We start from the raw sequence: 20,053 nt of genomic DNA on the forward strand, positions 1-20,053 counted from the left end.
GGCGGTCTTTCTCTTCTGTTTAGTTTAGATTGAATGAGAGTCTTCTTACTTCAGAACGCAGAGAGAACTCTGCGTTCGTGTGTGCGCGCGCAAAGGTATCTCTCCAGACTCAGCTGTGATGGAGGCTGTGTATCATCAGACACTCGTACGTCTGGCTCACTTTTCGCACTCGTCTGTATCAGCGTGATCGTCGCCATCGACGAACATCGTCTTATTTTATTAGTTTCAGGTTGCTCTCTTTAACTACATGATCGTCCAAGTCTGGTGCCATGATTAAGTAGTGAAGAACCAGCAGACGAAATGTTGCTCACAACATTGTTGAAAATTTTATTCCGCGAGTCATTTCTGAATGTAAAAAGCGTAGCGTGTAAATAGCAAACTGCCACTCCTTAGATATAATTTAAACAACATTATTCCCCTTTGATAAAAATTAACACAGTATCATCATGCATAGTCTACAAAGACTGCCTAGTCCAAGGATGAATTCCTTCTTGATACAGCGGCGTGCGACGACTTCTCTAGGAAAAGACTTGTCTCAACCCTTTTACGTGGTAAGCCTTGACATTAAAATCTTCTCGGTGGCACAGCCGCGTTATTCGAGGTCTGCCTTTCTGGAAGCATTGCAAGTAGAGTTAAGCTGGAGGCAGCATTTGTCGGGACCTAAGCAGTGCAGCGAGCACCTAATACGATCTCAATTGTTGTAATATATGGTTTCGTCCTTTGGTTTAAAGGTATAAAAAGAAGGCGTACCTGCTGAAGGACGGCACGTATTCAACAGCGAAAAAAATCACGGCAGACACCTTATAATCACTTCAAGCGATCTGTTCAAGGAAATTCAACTCATTTAATTCCATGGCACATAAAATCCTCGTTTGTGTGCTTCATGTATGTACGCACAGCTTTGTTCCATGACCGGAAACAATTTGGTTCATCCTTCGACGCAAGCAAGCAGCATTGTGGTTCTGTAAAATAAATAAGAGAAAGAAAGTAAAGGAAAAGTAGGGAGATCAACTAGAAGTACTTACGGTTTGCTGCCAGTACGCAGCGGAAAGGGGATGCAAATAAATAAAGGAAGGTGAGAAAACACGAAGTGCCGCTTCATGCGGTGGTCCGCTTTGTAACAGTCAGTCGCCCATTGATATCTATTGACTTCAGGAACTGCAGTATTACACGCATCTTTTTCTGACCTTGTGAAGCATGTGGCCACGCTCCAAGTGCTTTTGTCACTGTTAACCATCTTGAATCCAGATTATCTAACGTGCTGCTGTCTAGAAAGCACTGGCCATCATAGCGCTGATGGATGCAGAGATGTTCGATAGATACTTCTCACCCCCGACACTCGCTGTAAGGTGTTTCACTCATTCTAAGGAGGAACGAATAGCATTGTGAGTGCAGCACATAGCCACAGTTGACACACTAATGTTGCGTCGTGATTTCGGAAAGGGTCACGGTAGAGAGAGAGAGAGAGAATGAAGAGGAAAGGCGGGGAGGTTAACCAGATATGAGTCTCCGGTTTGCTACCCTACACTGGGGATGGGGGATAGGGGTTAGAAAGATGACATAGAAGAAAACGCAAAAGAAAAGGAACGCGCACACATGAAGACACACACATATCGTTCTTCAGTGGTTGTCAGGTCATTTCTGCATCTTTGGCAATGACCTGCCAGTAGGTCCATCCTACTGACAGTAGGTTCAATAGGCCCGTCGTCAACACTGCCCAGAAAGCTTGGGTACATCCGCTTAAAACGGACGCAGAAAGGAAACTTTAGTCGCTTTCTTGTAACTCTGCTCTAGCTGACTGGAACTCCCCCTGGCGACTCGAAAGGTCGCCTACGAATTATCGACTTTCTTACGAAGCGCAAGATACCCCTTTCCCACTGCGACTCTAACTAGACAAAATATTTGTTTTGCTGTTGCAGGATCATAAGCAGCTTTTTGTTCCGGAAATGCTCTCTCTTTATGTAATTTAGGAGCAAAAGTACGTTTAAACGAGTATTCTGAGAAAAAAATGAAATTTGACAGTGTTCTGCCTAAAGATACAGTAGACATTGACAACATGCGGGTATCGCTTAGTCGAACTCGCATCAGCACCGCTCAGATCATTACCATTGCTTCCGCGTCAGGTCTGATGCAAAAATAAAAATAGGGCTATATAAATGATAGCAAATGCAGTGTTGACAATCTATGGCCTTTAACAATCTCGGCATTTGAAGGCGCGATATTCAACCTCACCAGCCATTTTGAGTAGCGCAATAGGTTGTGGCTTGTGTATGTCATCCGCCATGTACCCTGCTTCCTCTATCACCCACTCAGCTTTTATTTATTTTTTTCTTTGACAAGTGCGAGAAATAAGAGTTCAATCTGAATTACGTTTTTTTCATTTCCCGGTCGACTATCCTGATATCTCTAGGTCGAAAACCAGCTTCCTATGGCGGTAAGCGGAAGTTAGCAGTCTCTGTCTTGATTAACTCATAGAAGACAGAAATAAAATTCGCGATTTATATTGAACGAGTAATAAATGAGAACCTCCAGACCTCCAGGAAGCAATTTCTTTAGCCTTAGTTCTCGCCCGTTTCTACCGCGCAGGCAAAAATCCGCATTCAAGGTCTTTTGCTTAATACGACAGCTGATGGCGATAAGTCATGGTTAATGTTTTTAAATCAAATATTTAGAGACCAGCATAGGATTCCACTGAAAGCCTAAAAATAAGGTGGGTTCCAAATTCACCTGAGAACAGCTCTGCGGCTTCTCCGTAACTCGCGTCACATATTTCCATTTCTTTTTTTTTCCTTATTCTTTACCGGCACCCATGTCACGGCGGACCCGCCAAATGATTAAAACGTAAAGGTGCACGCCCCCGCTAAGTACTCACATACGGACCGCGATTCGCTAAACGAGGTTGTGATTTTTATTTTCACGTATTTAGTGGAATCCGGTCTTGATTATAACGAGCTTTTTGTTTTTTCTTTAGTGTTTGCGTTGGTTTTCTGTAAGCGGGAAAGCTTCATGCGTTTTCCTTTTCTCTTCCTTTTTTTTGCAAGATATTTTTTTTATTGCACCATTGCAGCCTAGCGTAAAGCATGCTTGCATAAGCAGCTTCCTTGTAATGAAATCCCTCTTTAGTTTAATGAACTTTTCAGCATGTTCCGCTAGCGCGTCCGGCCCAGCTGCCCAAAAGACATGTCCATATTTGGGCTGGAAAACCGCGAGAGCCCGTTAATAGAGCCCCTGCATTTTATCGAAGCCTTTTACTGTAAGCTTCCATTTTTTTTTTCTCTCTCGTTGCCCAAGATTTTTTTGTTATTTATTGATATGTCTCCTTGCAAGGAGGAACATTAAAAAAAGCGCGCCTGTTTCTATGGAGATCCCGCAAAGTACTTGAGGTGGCCCCAAAACCGGCTTTCACGATGCTTATGCGCTTGAGCGGTTGCTAGTGCTTGTTGTTTACTGGCTGCTAAGTATGGGAAGTGTGTCAACATAAGTGCCAGCTATCCGGCATTTTCCACATAAAGAACAGCATTATCGAATAAGCTAGGAAGAATGCAGCCGTTTATAAACACACACGCACTTACGCACGTACTTAAGCACGCACGTCTGCGACAAACTGTGTTCCTTTTCAGCAGCCATTTGCAAGTATACAAGAGCGCAGGAAGAAGTTGTACGTATTTTAACCGGAAAACGACTCTTTTGTCGATGCGGATCCCACGAATGACCAGTACACAATGATGAAGACGGTATAACGATGAAGGGTTGGCGGCAATAAGAAGACGACACCTAAATAACCAAGACAGGAAGATGATGAGGAAACAGCCACAACGTTATTAGAACACCTGTAAGACAATGACGTAGCGGCGATTATGGCATGGCGACTATGAAATGACGACACCGGAAACACTACGACAGAATGATGACGCTGGATTGACCATGGCAGCAGATGACTGCATGACGGCAACTCAGCGATGACGATGGAATAGGGACGACGACATGGCAGCAATGGTATGACGACACTGGAATGACGACGATGGTATGACTATGAGGCGACGTCCAGGGCAGCATGACGATGACGTCAAGGCGACGATGAGATGATGAGGCTGGAATGATGACGAAGGTATGACGACGATTGTCCTATGCATTTGGGGCACCTTAACGATCTCTTTGTGGTCAAAATTAATCCGAAGTCCCCACTACGCCTCACAATGGAATCGTGGTTTTCACGCGTAAAACCTCAGAATTCAATTCAATTAAATGACGACGACGGCGGCATTTAGGCGACGGCACGACGACAGTGAGTGGCGCTGATATTGTGCTGGTGGAGAGAGGGAGAGAAACAACTTTATTTGCAACTGCAGGGTTGGAAGATGGGGCACGTAGGCCTAGTTTGGCTCCCAGGTGGGGGCATCGTCTTGGGACGATGGTAGTAACGATGATGAGAGCAACCCCTTTGAAATGGGTTGGTGGCACTCGCCATCTTTCAGGTGGCAAGTTGGGCGCTTGCCATACTTTGTTGTATTTGACTCTTTAAATATCTCATACTCTGACATACTCTGTCATAAACTGTCATACTCTGTCATACTCTATATGTGTCTCTATATCTCATATGTCTCTATGTTGTCTACAGTACAAATGTCACTTTATTGCGTGCCATCCCTTCCTATGTGTGACCAGTCCTCCAGCATTATTTTGCTAGTCTCCAAAGCCAGCTTAATTTACGTCTCCGGTATTGTGCTTAAAACCTAACGCCTCGGTCAAGCCTATCATTTTCACATTCATCGCCGGATGGATACCCCGACATAACAGAATGTGCTTAATGGTTTCTGCACCACCCAACTAGCCTCTCTCGCGGGTAGACACACATCACACGACACCGTGGTATGAAGGAGGCTGATATCTGCCATCGGACGGACGCTTTCCCGATCAGTCGCGTCGTGTATTCCTTCCCTTACTACCACCTACGCCTTTCTGACAAGAAAAAGGTTAACAGCGCCATTCGCACAGCTCATAAAGCTGCCCTTGGTTTCCCGAGGTATGCGAACACTGAACGATTACTTGAGCTAAGTATACACAATACCCTAGGCGAACTCGTGGAGGCCCATAAAACAGCTCAACGGGAACGACTCTGCAGCACTGCTACTGGCAGGGTCATTCTAAGTAAACTCGGGCTGAATCCCGTTAGGAATTCAGCAGGAAGAACAACACTACTCGGTGCGATCAAACGCCGTTTGGTTATAAAACCTTTACCCAAGAACATGCTCCCTGGGAGACACGACAAGAGGTGGTCTGCCAGAGCCAAGGCCCTTCAAGAAAGGTACCAAAGCAACCAGCACACCGCTTATGTCGATGCAGCAAAGCAAAATCACCAAACTTACATAGTGAGCGTCGTGACCGGAGAGGGAAGTATCCTCAACGCCGCGGCCATAAAAACAGCGTCCACCGTGGAAGCGGAAGAGTCTGCGATTGCTTTGGTCATCATGAATCCTTCCGTGTAAACTGTCATAAGCTACTCCAAAAGGGCAATAGTCAACTTGTCGAGAGGCAGCATAGGCGTCTGTGCAGCGTGAGTCCTACGGGACTTTACAAATGAAAATACTGTTGAATTCGTATGGGTCCCTGCCCATTCGGGGAATCAAGGGAATGAAGAGGCGCACTGTGTAGCCCGAGGTCTAATCAACCGGGAGGTGTGCCCCTCGGACTCAGATCCCATGGATGAGGCGCCGACGACATACCACGAGATAACAAACTACTACAAAAAAGGCGAATCTACCCGCCTCCAAACGCAAGCCTCACGCGAGCGCAAGCCTCGAATCTGCGTCGAATCCAAACTAAATCGTTCCGTAGCCCACATTGGCTAGCCATAATTACCAACGGGTAATGGAACCCAATATGTCAAATCTGCACAGATCAAACATTGTCTACCCAAAATCACATTCTTTGGGGGTGCGATGGCTTACCCCCTCCCAGGTCGCTCCTGCCAGCTCCCTCACAACAGACGTGGGAGGAGCTGTTCAGAACGCTGGATGAAAAACTGCAAAAAGCCCTCGTTGCCTGGGCCGAAAGGGTCGCTCCTCGTGAGGGGCCATCGTATAGGACTCGGGCCTGCCAGATCATAACTGAGCAGAGTCTCAATAAAGTTGTTACCACCAACATTTCTCTACTGCCTGTGGCTTTGTGTGGCATTTACGAATGCGGATTCCTCGAAATTTATCAAACGCGTGACTTGGCTGCACCAGAGTGAGGGCGAAGATTGGCGTCAGTCGGCGCACCCTCGAAGCAGGCGCCCGATGGAGATAGCCGCACCGTGGTGTGGCCCCGTAACCGCTCCTGCGCCCGGAGCCGTGGGCAACGTATTTTTTATTGCGACTGTACGTGTCGCCTGACTTTTGACTCACTCGTTCAAATTTGCAATTGATTGTTAAACAATTTTCTTGCACTCAGTGTCGCAGCCAAATTGTGCTGCCACACTTATGTATTCTCCAGTTTCACTACAATTAAGGCCACAGAACCGAAGGTAATTGACAATTATAAATACGGCGTTTTCCGCAAATATCAAAAGTAACTTTTCTGCAAGACATCTTTACATCAGCGTTTCCACTACCAGCGTGTAGACAGCTCTGTGCAATCTTCTGATGTGGGTAAACAATTTGGTATTGTGCGAGACGCTCGGGCGGAGCAATTGCCGGCCTTGTTCGCCAGGCTAAACCCGCCTGTTGCTACAATTCACCACCACCACCACCACCACCATCGGCAAATATTGGGATATACATAAGTTCTCATTGCATAGTTAGAAAGCAGTAAACCTCATGCCTCATTTATTTCTTCGGTTTTTCAACTTTTGGGTGTTTGCTGTGACTGTGGTTATAACAGATTTCTCTTATAACTTTGTCCATTAAAATCAGAAAACGTCAACAAAAATTGCTGCGGGGATTCCGAGAAAGATGGCTCCTTTCTTCCTATGATTCTCCTACCTACGGGAGCTAGCTCTCGGAGTAAAACTGCCTCTGAAACCTTAACTTTAATTTGGTAGCTTTAATATGGTTTTCATACCATCGCCGTCGTGCCTTTCGTGGTTACGCGTTCCGTCTGTACAAGGTTACCAAAACGGCTCCTACAAGTCACTGGTGCTGTTATATTAAAAAAAAAGCTGCCGCCTGCTGGTAAAGCCAATGGCTTGGCCTGATAGTTGCAGATAAATGACAGATTACTCAGGAAACATTATGTATACCTACAGAATTAAATTGAGTCAATGTCGCTAAATTCCACCGGGTACTTGTCCCCTTTTTCCTCTCGTATGTTTCTGTGCTTTACACTGCATATGTCTGTAACTGTTTCTATTCCGAATCTTACTTAATTTATCGCCCCCCTCACAAAAAAAGTAATACGAAGTCATACGTACGCTGCTACAGGAGGGCAGCACTTTCGAAACAAACAAACAAATCTCGGTACTATTGAACAACGAAACCGCGGCTGGACCATGTTATACACGCCACCTATGTGCCAGCGGGGCTCAGTCGAAACACGTACGCTCAAAGCTGTCTGACTGTACGATGCCCAAGTGCAGTTGCAGGTTATACGAAACGGTAGCCTCGTTATCCCGGGGGCTAATTACTTTCGTAGTTACTGCCGCCTTTGCCCGATGCTAAAACAAGCCGCTTTCTCGCAGCAACCGGTATTCGATTCCGCTGACTACTGCGCGTGCACTAGGATTGATTGATTTTTTTTATTGATATGATATAAGGAGATGTTGGCGCACAATTTAAGGCGCCGGCTACTCCTCATCTCTTGAGTGGTTCCGTCACACATCGTACAGGGTTCAAGGTTACATATCAAATAGTCTGTTCACCCAAGCACCAGGACTTATCACGCAGCGTTTCCACAGGAACACTATGACGTAAGGAACACATGGTACATACAATATACAATGTATATGTCTCCACACTTATGTAGATGAAAGTCTCAAAAGTACAAAAGATATTGCCGCCTAATAACACATTGTCTAGTCAGCGGGTGGTACATACATCGTGTAAATGCATTATCACATACAGTTATCACGCAGCGTTTCCACAGGAACACTATGACGTAAGGAACACACGGTACATACAATATACAATGTATATGTCTCCACACTTATGTAGATGAAAGTCTCAAAAGTACAAAAGATATTGCCGCCTAATAACACATTGTCTAGTCAGCGGGTGGTACATACATCGTGTAAATGCATTATCACATACAGTCACAACAGAACAGTCAACATAATATAATTCACAAACAGATGGATATACACAGTGACAATGAAATGAAGAGAACAATGAAAGTGCTAATAACTTCCAGCAATGCCGCTGTCTTCAAGAAAACTCTTTAGTGCTTTTAAAGCGCTCTTCTGCAAGGCCGTTGTTGGCCAAGGGCCCAAAATTTTCCTTAAACTGAAAGGTCTGCGGTCTAATTTAATTAGCGCTGATTTAAGTCGGCTTCTTGGTGTGTCGTGATGTGGGCAATCTAGAAGGAGGTGATATATATCTTCGTCTACAAATCCACAATCACATTCGGGGGTTTCCGCACGGCCAATTCTGTGTAAGAAATGCTTTGTGTAGGCAGTGCCTAGCCTTAATCGATGAATAAGGGTTTCCATAGTTCTATCTAATGACAATGAAAATTTGAATTCAATAAATGGATCAATATGGTATAAGTCCGAGCTCTTAGAATTCTGGTCAAACCAAGTGTTTCTAGACATTTTGAGAGACGTTGTCCTTATAATGCAGCGTAATTCATCCTTTGATATTGGGAGTGGAGATGTATCATCTTTGAGGTGTGCTTGTCGTGCTGCTTCATCGGCTGCTGTGTTGCCAGGAATGTCACAATGCCCTGGTATCCACTGGAATGCTATTGCATGTTTCGCTTCGCTTGCCTTTGTGAGGTTTTTAAGTGTTTCATATATTATACTGTCACTGAATGTTTTCCCCTTTGTGCTGCAGAGTGATGTTAGAGCCGCCTGTGAATCGCTGAAAATTACCCATTTTTGCGCTTCTGTTACTGACAATATAAATTTTACCGCACATAGGATTGCGAACAGTTCAGCCGTTGTGGACGAAGTCGCACGAGATAACTTAAATGATTCTTGTTTGTTGAGGTGCGGTATAATGAATGATGAAGTTGAAGAGGTTGCTGTACTGGAGCCGTCTGTATAGACGTGTGTGTATCCTGAATACCGCATATATATCTGGTACAGCGCTAGTTGTTGAGCAGCTCGAATGAACATGTCTCTTTTGCTGAATATCCCATCTACTGACAATTCGATTTTTGGAACTGTAAGCAGCCATGGAGGATACTCGATGTCTGAGTTCCAAAATTCATATCTTGGCAATATGTGAAGATTTTCTTGAATTTCTATATGAACATAACTTCTATCTCGTTTCATTATGTCTAGAGCCAATGGGTGGTTTTTATGCTGGGTTTGAAGACGGAAATAATGCCGGCATGTTTCTGTAGTTCGCATAACTGGAAATGGTGATTGGCGAGCCTCAGCTATTACAAGAGAACTAGAAGTCGCTCGTGGAACTCCTAGACATAGGCGTAGTCCTCTAGCTAAAAGTCTTTGAAGTCGCTCTTCTGAAGTGTGGGAAAGTCCGTGTAAGATGGGCGCGGAATACGCAACTTTTTGTCGTATTAATGCATTGTAAACAGTCAGCATGGACGATACTGATCCGCCCCATGATGTGCCTGCAAGTCTGCGAAGTACAGTCACTACGGCATTGACCTCGTTTTCGAGTTTCTTTATGTGGGGTGCCCAGGATAGCTGCCTATCAAGTATTATGCCTAGAAATCGATGCTGTGTGACAATCATTAGAGGGTGTCCTTCCAGATTAAGAGTGAAATTTTTTAACTGCCTTCGAGTGAAGGGCAATACAGCTGTCTTTGCGTGTGATAGTACCATTCCTCTCTCCCTCAAAAATTTGTTGATTATATTTATGCCGTCTTGCAATGCCATTTGAAGCAGTTGAGCATTAGACCCAGATGTCCAAATACACACATCATCTGCATACAGTGAAAATTTTAATTGTGATGGCAGCCTTCTTGGTAAATCAGCCATGACGCAGTTAAAAAGGAAGGGGCTGAGTACGCTTCCCTGTGGTACTCCCTGTTTGACAACATGTTCAGCACTCTTTCCTTCACCCGTCTGAACAAAGATTTTGCGACCTGATAGAAATTCAGAAATCCATCGCAAGGACCTGCCAGACAGACCAAGTTCCAACATGCTTAGCAAAACATGAACGTGACTAACAGTGTCAAATGCCCTCTTGATGTCTAGGAATACTGCTATAGTCATGTTCCCACGTGCATGCTCGTGCTCCACACAGGTTACTATATCTAATATTGCATCCATTGTGCATCTATGTTTTCTAAAACCTACTAAGTAGTTGGACAGCACATTCGTTTCATTACACCACCATTGAAGTCGCGCGTCAATCATTTTCTCCATTACTTTGCATAAACAACTTGTCAAACTAACAGGGCGGAAGGATTCAAGGCACAAGGACGTCTTACCAGGTTTTAAAATTGGTATGATTCGAGCGACTTTCCAAGAATCAGGTACAGTTTCCTCTATCCATAAGTTATTATAGATGTCTAAGAGAGCATTTGTACCTGTCGGTCCGAGGTTTCTTAGCATATTGTACGTAATGCCGTCCGGCCCAGCAGCGGACTTTTGGCGACATGATGCAATTGCACATTGAAGCTCGCTTAATGTGAAAGTATGATCTAATTGAGGATGTTGGGCCCAGTAGCAAGCAGTAATTTTGCGCTTAGCCAACACTGCTGAAATATCAAATTCTCCACATTGCGATGAAAAAGCAGGTCGGGAAAGAAGCTCACAAAATTCATCTGCAACTATTATTTCACACGTGTCCCGTGCTACAGCGAGAGCACGAAATGGGAAGCTCTGTGTTACAGGTCCACTTAAAGAACGAATTACTAGAAAAATTCGTGGGACAGCCGTGTGAGGGGACAGCGTGCCGCAGAAGTCGCGCCAGCGCCGTTTGCCTAGATTTTCCATTCGTCTGCGCATTACATTGTGTATTTTCTGAGCATTTCTGTATGCTTCTAAACTTCCGCTCCGTCGGTAAGCTCTTTCGGATCGGCGTCGGATGGCTCTTAGGTGTTCATATTCTCCGTCAACTGCAGCATAATCTTTTGGAATTGGGACCTGCCTTGTGCATATGTTCATATTGTCCTGCAAAAATTCTGTAAATTTTCGCACTGTTGCATGTTGATTAATTTGATCCGTTAGGTGGTACCGAAAAGCTTGCCAGTTGGTTAGTCTGCTGTAACGCCTGATATCACAGTGCATGCTAGGGTGGTTAACAAGGATGGGAAAATGATCACTTCCGCGCGTTTCTATATCTGTTGTCCATCCCACACCGTTCACTAGATCATGTGAACACAGGGTAACATCTATGCAGCTCGAGTAATTATATCCACGAAGGAATGTTGGCGACCCATCGTTTAAAACAGTCAAGTTGCATTTATCTATGGCGCACTCTATAACGTTACCCCGTGCATCACAATGATCACTGCCCCAGATGATGTTGTGTGCATTGAAGTCGCCACATATAAATACATTAGAATGAGCTATCTTGAAGATATCCACTAGCGCTTCTACTGAAATCCGGTTTGAAGGTTGTAGATATAGATTAATCACTGTTATACAGAGCTTGCCAAAGGATACTTTACATGCGATGAATTCCGGGAAGTCTGAATCACTGGACTGAATTTGATAAGATGGTAGGTCCTTTCTGACGCACAGGAGCACTCTGCTCACAGCACCTTGACGAGAAGTCTTGTATATCACATAATTTGAGAGGCGAAAGTCGTCATTGATTCCCGCCTCTTGAATACAAAGTATTGGGAAGTTGTATTGTACAAGGAGTTTACGAAAGTCAGCACACTTCCTTCGAAGACTGTTGGCATTCCACTGAAATATGGAGACATTTTTATAGTGGTTATTCATGTAGTGCCTGCCGCAGTTTGGACCCGGATTGTTGACACAATAGTGCTTCTAGAGGCAACGAGGCTTTCACTTCTGGTAGGTTGTTTGCTTCCGGCAGAGCAGATAGGATTGCCTTAAGAGCTGCGAAAAGCATTGGCAAAATCAGTTGTGTCACCGATGCTGTGGTATGCTCGCTATTATCTGGTGTTACTTCTGCAGTAGATGAGTAAGGTCGCTGAGAGGAATGTGTGCGAGTACTGGAGCTTTCTTGTGTATTACTTTCTGCCTGTTGTCGTCTGGGTTTCCGTAGCACTGATGCATAAGACTGGGAACTTGACTGTGATCCTCTTGATTGGTCTCTTGATTGCACTGTTGGTTGTTCTCTAGAGGAGGAATAGCTTGTTGGTGCTCTTGGCTGTGGTGGTTCCGGTGCCCGCTGAGGTGGGTGATCTGGCACTGGATGAACAATCTCAAGGTTCGGGGCGGGTTCATTGCGTCGCGGTTGTCTTCCATGGATGAGTTCATGTCGACGCATTTGTGCCGCTGCTTTTTTCTGAGGACAGCCTGAGAAGGAGGCGGCATGGTTCCCCGCACAGTTTGCACATTTAGGTTGAAGAACTGACTTGCACTCCTTGTGGTCATGATCTTCTGAGCAGATTTTGCATCGACGTGTGCTACGGCAGGTTTTCGCCATGTGCCCAAATCTCTGGCAATTATAGCAGCGAAGTGCTGGTCCTAGGTATTCCTCGACAGGGTGACTGGTGAAACCCAAGTAAATTCTTCCTGGAATAGGGCGATCGTCTCTGAAAGTCAGAATTACCGTGTGAAGTGGATGTGACTGTACTGCTCCATCTTCTTGGCGGGAATACCTTATCTGCCTGCGTGCCGATATAACTCCTGCGTCTTTCAAGAAGTCTAGGAGTTGTTCGTTTGTATACTGCAGAGGCACATGCTTGACTTTGCCAACGTTTCGCGTGTATGACTCTGGGATGAAGGGCTTGACTTCCAAGCCGCCTACACTTGAGAGCATCAAAAGGCGTTTCGCCGACGCTAAGGAAGCAACGCTGACACTGAAGCTCCCATCTCTGTTCGTCCTGAAAGACTGTACTTTTTCTTTGGCAGCGGAAACTATTTCGGCAGACACTCGGTTTGGATTTACTTGCCAAAAAGTAGTACCTTCACTTGGGCGAAAGACAACCGGAATGCCTTCGGCTCGCTTTTTCTTGTACGTGACCAAAGTAAATGGTGCGTCTTCACCCATTTCTTCTGCATCACTTGACTCATAATTCGATGTTGTGTCATCGTATTTGTCTTCTAGGCGAGGCTTCTTGCTCTCGAATTCACCGTCAGACATTATTCCTGATTTCGCTGAAGTTGATTCCGAGTTGTGGAGAACCAAACGTGCCGGCTTTATGAAGCTTTGTGACGCTTGCAGGGCCCCAGGCTTTTCATTACGGCCCGTAGCATCATTCATGTGGCTTGTTACGTTTGGACGAGCATAAGGCTCGTGACGATGTTCTCGGCTTCCGACCACCGTGGCGGCAGGGTAATAGCCAGGTTCTCAAAAAGGAAATGTCGTACCTGTAAGGCGCCTGGCTCGTTGAACCTTCGCCCGACGTCTTGTTGATCAATCGTCGTCAATGGTAGCCGTAAATGTCCAAAAAACCAGAAAACTCAGAGCACCGCACAAAAACAGCGACCGAACAGATACACTTCTTCTTGATTGATCGATCGATTGATTGATTGATTGATTGATTGATTGATTGATTGATTGATTGATTGATTGATTGATTGAGTGAGTGAGTGAGTGAGTGAGTGAGTGAGTGAGTGAGTGAGTGAGTGAGTGAGTGAGTGAGTGAGTGAGTGAGTGAGTGAGTGAGTGAGTGAGTGAGTGAGTGAGTGAGTGATGACACCTGCGAAAGACGACCCCAATCCAGAAGGTAGTGCGTAAATTTCTTTCGAGGTTTATAAGGGTCACGAAAGGAGTTTATGCTCGCGTATCGATAGCCTCTCAGTGAATCGCTCTAATTGATAAATGGTGATATAGCTAGACGACTTAGGTGGCGTCCATAATGGGTGCTTAAACCAGCGCTATGCAGCCATGCGGACCGTTAGACAATTGTGCGTTATTAAGAGTTCAGGTCAGAATGGTCGAAAGTCGGCACCTTTCAGGTCAGTGCCGTTGGGTGCAGGAGCTAATCAAAACGTCGTGCCCCATTGTACTGATAAAGTACGTATGACTCGCAGTGGAGTGTGTTTAGACGCGAACAGTTTGTTTGCCTAATAAAGATTAGTCGTGCGCAACGTGTCCACTAGGCATTATGAACTCGACATCAGTTTGTACGGTGGCTATCCAGCACAGAAAGCAGGCTTGTGAACTGACTACGAACGTATAATACTTGCTGTGCGACGTCGCTCATTGCGGCTTTGCGCTAATGAGATTGCTAATGCTACTCGCAATTGCGGCAAATGCGAACGGAGCATCCATTTTTTTCCTTCAAATTTTGTATACGTCTTTCAATAAGTACATGCTAAATGACACATTTATTGAACCCATTTTTGCTCTGTTTGACCAGGACTGACATACTGAATCGGTGTGCGCTTTGCATGTGGCTTTACCCACTTAAACTACAGCGTGAGTCCTAAAGTAGGCATTCGTACTGTCATTGTTCAGTTCAGAAGCGCAATATAAAAATATGACATAGCTTTCAGTAGATGAAAATGATCAGCTTTGCTTTACAGACATTGGGTAAGGGGAAAAATTCTTTGCATTCGAGAAGCTATGGTTCCGTTAAATAAATTACTGCAAACGGCAGTTATCACTGAGGCCCTTTCAAACAACCTTTTCCCATTGTGTTCTCTTCATTCGCCAAGTAGCGCTGAAAGCCTACGCTGTGTCTCATGTAATTGTTTGCCCAGCAGAGCATGATTTTTTGCTGCAACTCATGCACACATTTTACTTCCCCTAAATACGTAAATACAAAATTAGCTTCGCGAAACGAATAATTTTGCTTGTTCTCGACATTATTTGATGAGAAGAACGATATAACGTTGCATGTGTTAGAGGGCGAGAGAGCTGAGAAACGAAAGGCGGGGAAACTAACCAGGCACAAACCTGGCTTGCTAACCTGCGCTGGGAGAAGGAAATAAGAAACACACACACACACAAAAAGAAAGAGCGGAGGGGTTGAAACGCCACTAAATGCGCCGAAGCGTTGCGCCGCATATCCATAAATAGTCATAGAGACCTGAGGTCTTCAGGAAATGCAGCAGGGCTGTGATTTCTTTCTTCGCCAGCGACGCGCCAGGCCATGTTTCAAGTACATTTGCTATTGAAGACAGTCTTCAGTCCAGCCAGTCTAGTGCCATCAGGAGAAGGCATCGCTGGCTGGGCGTCGTAAACCGGGAAGTCGCGAGGGACAGTTTAATCTGCTCGCTTGCGCAAGCTGGCCGTGGAGAAGTGGCTGGGACAATTGCCTTGAAACCGGGCGAACATTTATTCGAGGCAATGTATACTTACTTGTGCATCTTGTCTATGTCACGTTACTTTATACCTGAACCGAAGCTCGGCAAACAAACGAAGGTACACTATCCGGCCTATTCCCTATCGCATAAACGCTGTTCGCAGTAAATGGCTTGCATTTAGTAGCCCAAAGTGCACCTGAAGCAATGGCTGCAATAGCAAGTGCATTATTGCGCCCAGTAACGTTCACACTGTTTCATTTCACATCGGTTGGGGAAAATGTTCTCAGCGCTGTTCTAGACTATTTGCCGTTGTTGAACTTCAGGCTTATCCTATCTCTCATTTTTCACGACTGTTGTACATCTATTTACTTCGGTAACCCCTTATGGTTTTAGATGGCCTTACGTAGGTTATCCGTGTACTTATTGCCGTTTACAGAATACCAGAATATAAATAGACGTAAACAGTGAAGCTTAAAGGGACTGACAACCAATTTTCATGGTACCCACTTTTTTTAGTGCAATGGAAAGCTTACCGGCCAGAGCGTCTAATCATGAAGTAGTAACGCGAAAAACGCCGTGGAACATATTTTACGAGAATTTTTCTCTCTGCAGTGAGGGTGAAGTATTTCACTGGAAGCATGTTGAAAGCTGTGTTAGGTCAGCGCGATAGCGATTATAGGCCGGCATTAGTGGGAGGCCGACGACAAGTGCGGCCGTAGGTGTGAGAAAGTATTATTTTGTTTATCGAGTCGATGTTACTGCGATGCACGTCTTCCAAAGTGTTAAAAATATTTCTGCGATAATAGCTACGTGTTTTTATGGTTTCCTGTCCAAATGCTTTGGTATTTGACTGAAAACGAAACCTAGCGCATCGAAAACGAAAGGATGCTTTTACACGTGATACGCGGTTACGCGGTGAGCACGGATACGCGGTGAGCAAACTAGGACAAAGGAGTTTAGCTCACATGCGTGCTCAGAATTTAGATCCTTACGACGTAACACAAGAACGTCGTGCTTCGATGGACGAAAGCGGCAGCGTAAGCGACGAATCCGACTTGCACGATAGACCACCTTCCCCGCCGCAAGCAGTGCTCGCACTAGGTCTACCCAACACGGATTTCTGTCTGCCGACTGTCGGCGACAGTGTTTTTTCCTTTGTGTCGGCGCCTCTGTCACACTGTACCGACGCCGACAGTCTGCCCACGGTCAGCGGAGAGTTCGGCTTCGGCACAGTGTGACAGAGGCGCCGACACGAAGGTAAAAAACGTATCGATTTACGGCACAACTCGTCGATGGCATCATGTATCACAGGGAGGTCACAAGACTCTGGGTACTTGCCAACTAGTGCTATACTGGCGCCCGTACCACAGCATGTGCGCCGCCATGCATGTGGGACGACGCGAGCGCCGCTCGTTAGCGTGGACTTTCTTTACTTCGTAATACACATAGAATAAAGCGCAAGTGTATAATAATATACTAACGGCAATTTTAAGCAATAATTATGCTGTACCTAATGACAGTCGACTTACGTGCAGTAATCTCTTGACTACATTTTGAGGTATTGAGATTTCACCGCCAGGCCTCGCCAATTACTGTTTTTTTTTCTGACTGCCAATTTAAAATTATGTTTCCTACTTAAATCTCGAACAGCGTGCTCGATTGTTATCACTGTAAATCACGGTCATTTTTTTTTTCCATCAACGTCTCACAACACATTCTGGCCAGTTGTCAGTGATGTATACAGTGACACTTCAACCAGAGGGAACAGAACTGTTAATGCAATTGCTAAGTTGTAAGCAGTTGTTGGCGCCAAGCAATCCGCAACTTTATAATTACTGATATATAGTGGCTCTCTTCCTGCCCTCGACGAGTAAAGTCACGCAACACAAAAACGTTTCAACACGTTGTGGTTGCACAATGTGTCCACAAGACGCCGGCACTAGCGCTGCTGCCGTCCCCGTTTACACTGTCGCATTGCAGTGCTGCAGGGGTGCAGTATACCTAACCAGCAGCACATATGTGGCAATGCTCTTTCTTTCTCAGTTTCCCTTGTGAGCACCGTAGAATTCGTTGAAATCACGGCACTGGCTGAGGTGCCCTTGCCATTTTTCAAAATTTCTAGTCTTAGTTTTATGTTGTCGTTGGCGTAATGACGACCATTGCAGGAGGGATATCACGGCGACTGACTACGGCGGCGGCGCAGCCTAAGAACTCTTGAGGAAAATTGCTGAAGAACGCCGTTTTACGCCAGGTTACGGTTGCTTGGTGTAACGGTGGTGTTATAAGCTTTCTCCCTTCCTATATGTATGTAAGCGCACTTGGGAGTTTGTAACTGGCAACTTGCCTAACACTTCATTCAATGGTAGCATGCTTACTTCGGCGGAGAATTTTGCATAATCAAGCCTATGGCTATTGTAGACTATGAGCGACCATTCCGACATTATGCTGTGTGGAAACTCAGACGAATGAAGGTAAAGTGATCACTGTTCAGTTCTCTCCTGCTGTACTCACAAAATAAAGCGCTGGTCGTCCCACCGCCACTGAAGCCTAGCCTAATGTAGCCTAAGGTCAATACTTCAAAGCACTACGCTCCTCTAATGAAGTGTCGTGCACTTATGAGCTTCGTACAAAGAACGAAATGGTGATCGCTCATATTTAGTGTATAGCCTCATTGGAGCCTCGTAGATGTAGCGGAGTGCAAAGGTATCAGACACACCTGGCGACTAGCTCCATAAATGCAAATGCAGGTCGTCACTCTTCTTCTTTTTACTAACGTATCCATTGTTTAAATGACCCTCGCTCATTGTGATTGCGCTCATTTTTCGCGGCTGCTGCTCATTCCTGTGAAGTGGTTTTCATTAGCGCTGCCTCCTTTGAAGCCTTCCTCGCCTATTCTAACGATCACTGTTTTTATCACACCACACGAGAAAAAAAAATTGCGGCATTACACGGATCCTTACTTTTTGTCAACATTCGCTTGCATTCCTCAGTCTAGCGCGACAGCCTCGAAGTGAATCCTTCGCACACAGCACACTTCGAGAAGTCGTGGCGGAGTCGCGCCTATAGTGGAAACACGCCGCTCGGGTAATGGTTGGCTCGTTATGACCAAATGTCACCATCCTCGTCCGTTCTTGAGGCACGGTAGCGTACGTGGTGCGAGTGGTGGTGACCAGAATGCTAGGCAGTTACCGCCAGTTGGGGAGCGCATAAAGGCTGCGATAAGAAGTGCTGTGCCCCTTCGGGGTCTCCACTGGCGACGAGGGAGCGCTTATTGGCCCGTGGAACGACGTCCGCTCGTCCATTCACGCAATTAAGCCGCCTTTATCGACGGTCATCAGAGTGAGCAAAAACTTCAGTGAAAATGAGTAAAGTAACGCACGATGGTTGCCTTACTTTATTTATTCCCCCCCCCCCCCCCCCCACCCCAAGAAATATCTGGCGAAAGGCGCAGGCAGTGCCCGTGACCGAACTTCTGCACATTCCGCCTTCAGAGACAAAAAAAAATTAATAGTAGGAGAGGACTGGAGGAGGACACAAGATTAAAAAAGATTGGAAGCAACTCAACCGCGAGAATGCGGCTAAAAGAAGGGAACGCCAAGTAAGGAATGCGAAATTTCAGCCAGCTTGAAATTGGGCTAGGAAAGTTGCATTTCTTATTTTTACTTACCCAGTAGGGGATTCTGAGATACGGTTAAAAAGACATAAGCTGAAACAAAGAACCTACAATATTGTCTGGAAAAATTAGACGCGTCACTTAATTCGATACGACACTGCCTTCGTGCATCGCCGTTTTACAGAGACGTAGAGGTAAGATAAGCTGGTAGAAAAGGGACCTCTCAGAAATTGCTGGATAAAGAAAAGCCTTCAATCATTCTTATTCATATAGAAAGTTAGGCCGAACAGTTAATTGTACAGGACATCGCGTACTGCACGTAGCGAGCCATCCTAATCCCCTTGCAGTTCATAGTAGATCCGGTAGCATGCGTCTAATTTTGCGTCGTCACACAATGATTTCTCTGTTGCCGACTTACACGAAAGTTACGTGCTGGAAAATGCTTTATTTCACAAAAGCTAATGACCAGTGTTAGCAGGCCGAAGGAGATCATTCGAACGAGCCTTTCTGACTCAACCCCGTCCTGCGTCCTCATTTGTGCTGTTCTCTTTCTACGAACTTCGGACTATAACGCTACATATTCCTGAACTTTTTACGAGATAACTGCTGTTTTATCTGTTGCTTAGTCCTAAGAAATGAACCTAAATGGGCATTCTATGTTTATTTTTTGATAAGCGGTGAAGGAGGGGAGGGCTTTGGTGTACGACGAGAGGGAGCTGGAAGTGGATAAGAAGCTTTGAAAAATTAACTTTTTCAGCTGAAAAGAGCCTAAGACAAATACTACAAATAATTAACGACAAGTGCTTCTCTACTCCAATGATAGCAAATTAGAAAGGCTGAATGCAGTCTTTCGCAGGGTGAACTCCTGGGGAGCCCGACGCAGTTGAAGAAAAGCGAGTTCAATGATATTATGTTGTAAAGGGAAAATGAGACATCCACCTAAACGTAGCTAAGTGCTACAAAGAAAACCCATACGGGTTCCTAGAAAGAAAAGCTTC

General features: G+C 45.3%; 1 long non-coding RNA gene across 1 annotated transcript in view; it reads left to right on the forward strand.

Annotated features, from left to right (window-relative positions):
* Positions 1–20,053, forward strand: part of LOC139057824 (uncharacterized) — a 505,013-nt gene that overhangs the window by 181,730 nt on the left and 303,230 nt on the right. The gene's annotated exons all lie outside the window — the stretch shown is intronic.

Source organism: Dermacentor albipictus, chromosome 3 (genome assembly GCF_038994185.2).
Source record: "Dermacentor albipictus isolate Rhodes 1998 colony chromosome 3, USDA_Dalb.pri_finalv2, whole genome shotgun sequence".
NCBI lineage: Eukaryota > Metazoa > Arthropoda > Arachnida > Ixodida > Ixodidae > Dermacentor > Dermacentor albipictus.